Genomic DNA, 4,347 nt, shown 5'->3' with positions numbered 1-4,347 from the left:
GAGCACCAAAGATGGTAGGAGGACATCCCCCCAGTCACTTGTAGGACCTTGGTATATAAGCAGAAATTCCCCCACCATTTGAAGGGGAGATCCCCCAGCTGCTTGGGGTATGTTGGAGGATGGGTGTCATTTCCCTAGCTGCAGGTGAGAGCTCCCATAACTGGGCCGTCAAAGTTACCCTAGGTGGAGGGGAGTGACCTGGAAGCCGGTAGTGGCTTGTGAAAAGAAACAGAGGGAGAGGAGAAGAAAAGGAGAGAAAGGAGAAAACAAAGGCAAGAGCAAAAATTAAAAAAACAAACAAAACTAAAACACACACAGAAAATGCAAACATAAAACAAAAATCCAAACAATGAGTCAAACAATGAAAACAACACAAAGAAAAACTGAATCTGCTGAGACTGCGGCAGGAAAGAGAGAAGTAGAAGGAGAGGATAAAAAAAAGAAAAAGCGAGTGAAGAAGAAAAGAAAGAAAGAGAAAAAATAGATAGGAAGCTGAGCCCCGTGCCATGCCATGTGTAGCACTGCTTCGTGATGTGTGCAGCACTGCCATGGGGGACAGGCTGGAGCTGTCCCCACTGGGTGGGTAGAGATGCCCTAGGCAGAGGGTAGGGTGCTGGAAACCAGCAGTGGCATGTGGAATGAAAGAGAGGGAGAGGAGAGAAACAGATAAAAGAGAGATAAGAAAGAAAAAATAGAAAGAGAAAGAAGGGGGGGAATATAATTGTGCTCACTAAGATTGACTGGTGGGAGAGAAAAGAAAGAAAGATGAAAAAATTAAAGAGTAAAGAGATAGCTGATCCCTGATCGCCTGAATGTGGGGTAGGAGGGGTTTAAACCCTGCCCCAACATGACAGTTTGGTGTGCCTTGTTAGTGCAGGGTTCTACTGTTGCTGGGCAGAATTTCCCTAGTTGGGAAGATCATTGTAGAGGGCAGACTGAGGTTTCCTCAGCAGCGTGAAGTGTTATAGAGGGCTGGTACAGTTCCCTTGTGTGGTGTGCAGCACTCCCACAGAGGACAGGCTGGAGTTCCCCCTGCTGTTTGAATGGAGCTGCCCTAGGTGGAGGGTAATGGTCTGGAAGCCAGCAGTGGTGTATGAAAGGGAAGAGAGGGAGAGAAGAGGAGAAAGAGAGAAAAAGAAGATGGAAAGAAAGAGAAAAAGCAAAACAAACCCGGTCCCGTTAAGACCAACTGTGGTGGCAAAGATAGAAGGGAGAGAGAATAAAGAGAAGAACAAGAATAGTAAGTAAGGAGATAACTGATGTTTGATCGCCTGACCTTGTGGTGGAAGAGTTCCAACCTTGCCTCAAGGTAGTAGGGTGGTGTGGCTGCTTGGTGCAGGGTCCCACAGATGCTGGGCAGAATTACCCTCAAAGGCAAGATCACAGTGAAGGCCAGGCAGTGGTTCCCGCAGTGGTGTTGAGTGCTGAAGATCACTGGTATAGCTGCCTTGTGCTGTGTGCAGCACTGAAGCTGCGTGGGGTGTGGGGAGTTCCCCCAACCAAATGGCAGGGATCCCCAGGGGATGTCCACAGGACAGGCAGGGGATCCTCCAGTTGCACAGAGGACAGGCAGGACCTTCTCAGCTGTGTGTAGGATCACTTAAGATGGACAGTAGCCACCCCCAGCCCCTGTTGGGCTGACAGAGTTGCCCAACTTGTGCCAAGACCACTGATACCCCGATAGCTCTTTATTTTTTTTCCCCACCTGGCCTTTTGGAATCCAATTAATTTATTCTGAAACTGAGGCTTGCTCCAGGGTGTCTTTGTTATGTTGAAAGCCTCTGGGCTCTGTAGCTAACTTCTGGCATTCCTTAGCAAGGGCTCTCTTATTATGCTAGTGTACGTTAAAGGACTGGTTCTACCAGCTGTCTTGGAGTTAAACAGTGAGCTTGGGATTTGTAGTTTTTACTGAGAAAATATTTTCTCTCATTTTTATATTGGGCTTACGGGGTGCCCTGATTTTGAGGCTGTCATGCTGACCCCCAGAGGAGGAGATCTAGCTTATCAAATATGTTGTTTTCTTCTTGGTCAACCGGAACTGAATTCTCCCCCTGGACTATCGCTTCCTGCTTATTTTCTGCCACACAGTTATCTGACTCAGTTAAATTTCCTTAAGTCTTTTCTATTTCTCCAAATCTATGGCTACTTGCAGCGACCCTGACCCCTAAGATATGAACTCAAGGCAGCTAACAGCGTGGGGAACTCTGGTGTGGGGTCCTGTGACTAGCTTTCAGAGGTTCTCCTCGAGTTTGGGGTTAGGACCCTTTTTGGGTGTCAGCCTGGGGAATTTGCTACTAGTTGCCAAACTAGGGCACTGGTAGCTGCTTGGCCAGAGCCCATAAGACCAGCACAGCAAACCTAGAGGGATTCAGTGGGTTCTTGGTCCCCTTTGTGAGTGAAAATTTTTTTAAAGCGGGGTTCAGGACAGACCCTACTACCCTGATTCTAAGTTTAGGACTCCGTCTCCCAGTCTCCTTCACCTTACCTCCCAATTTTCTGATCTGGCAGCAGGAGCTCTGGGTGGGTAAATCTAACTGGATGCCATCTTCTTCCATCTCCTGCACCTTAGTGTTCAAAGCAACATCCTTGCTTTTCAATTTTCCAAAGAGGTTTTGTGCAACACATTAACTTAATGCTGTGCATCTTTTGATCTCTTGACTGGTGTTTACATGAGCATTAGCTGTGGATCCAAGCAAGAAAAAAATCTTTGACAACTTTAATCTTTTCTCCATTTATCATTATGTTACCAATTAGTCCAGTTATGATGATTTCGGTCTTCTTTACCTTGAGTTGTAATTCATACTGAAGGCTGATATCATTGATCTTCATCAGCAAGTGTCTTAAGTCCTCTTCACTTTCAGCCAGCAAAGTTCTGTCATTGGTCTATCAAAGTTTGAATAAGCTTTCCTTCAATCCTGATGCCACATTCTTCTTCATATAAGCCAGCTTCTCTGATGATTTGCTCAGCATATACATTGAATAAATATGGTGAGAGGATACAACCCTGACACACACCTTTCCTGATTGTAAACCATACAGTAGTTCCCTGTTCTGTTTGCACAACTGCTGCTTCTTGATCCATTTTCAATTTCCACATCTGTACATGAATTGTTCTGGAATTCCCATTTTTTTCAAGGCTCTCCATAATTTTTTTAATGGATGGTTGAATGCATTCACATAGCTGATGAAACACACAAAAAAATCATATTTCTAGTATTCTTTGCTTTCAGCCACAACAAAAATGATGTCCCTTGTTCCACATCCTCTTCTGAATCCGGCCTAAACCGGAATCTCTGCCAGTTCCTTGTCAATGTACTGTCACAACCAATGTTGGGTGATCTTCACCAAAAATTTACTTGTGTGCCATATCAATGATATTGTTCTATAGTTAGAGCATTCTGTTGGGTCACCTTTCTTTGGAATGGGCACAGATATGGATCTCTTCCAGTCAGTTGGCCAAGTGGCTCTCTTCTAAATTTCCTTACATAGACAAGTGAGTGCTTCCAGTGACGAACCTGTTGAACTATTTCAATTAGCATTTAATCAATTTCTGTAGCCTTCTTTTTGGCTAATGTTTTCAGTGAAGCTTGAATGTCTTACTTCAGCATCATTGGTTATTGTTCATATGCTACCTCTTGAAATGGGTTGTATGTTTACTATCTCTTCTTGGTACAGTGATTCTGTGCATTCTTTCATTGTTGTTTTAATGTTTCCTGCATCGTTCAATATTTTTTCCCATAGCATCTTTCAATATTGCAACTTGAGGCTGAAGCAGTATATTGATGGGATCAGAGGGTCAGGATGGATTCAGAAGAGGACGTGGAACAAGGGATATCATTGCTGATGTCAGATGGACCTTGAGAGAAAGTGGAGAATATCAGAAAGTTGTTTACTTGTGCTTCATCAACGAGAACCTCTTAGTCTAGAAAACCAAAGACGTAGAGTTAGAAAACAACCATAAACGAAGAGACTTCCAAAAGTTTGTGGAAATTTCCCATGATCCTTTCATTTCATTTTCCCAGACACTTTTTGAAGCCTCCTTGTATTCTATGTGCTTTAATTATTTTGCTGGTGTCTATCATCAGTCATATTGGGTAAAGATTATCTTTCTTTGAACTACTTTAAGAGGGTCTGTGGAAGGAGTCATCCTTCAGTGTTACAAATAGTACAGCGCTTAGTTATGAACTAAAACGTTGGTGGTTCACATCCTCTCAGAGGTGCCTTGAAAGGAAGGCCTGAAAACCTACTTCCAAAAATTCAGCTCCTGAAAGTTCTGTGCAGCATTATTCTACTCTGATGCACCTAGGACAACCATTAGACAGAATTGCCTTGACAATGAATGAGTTT

Source organism: Echinops telfairi, unplaced genomic scaffold, assembly GCF_000313985.2.
Source record: "Echinops telfairi isolate 266 unplaced genomic scaffold, ASM31398v2 ScPeMD7_2;HRSCAF=8, whole genome shotgun sequence".
Lineage (NCBI taxonomy): Eukaryota > Metazoa > Chordata > Mammalia > Afrosoricida > Tenrecidae > Echinops > Echinops telfairi.
Note: the sequence above shows the minus strand (reverse complement) of the source record.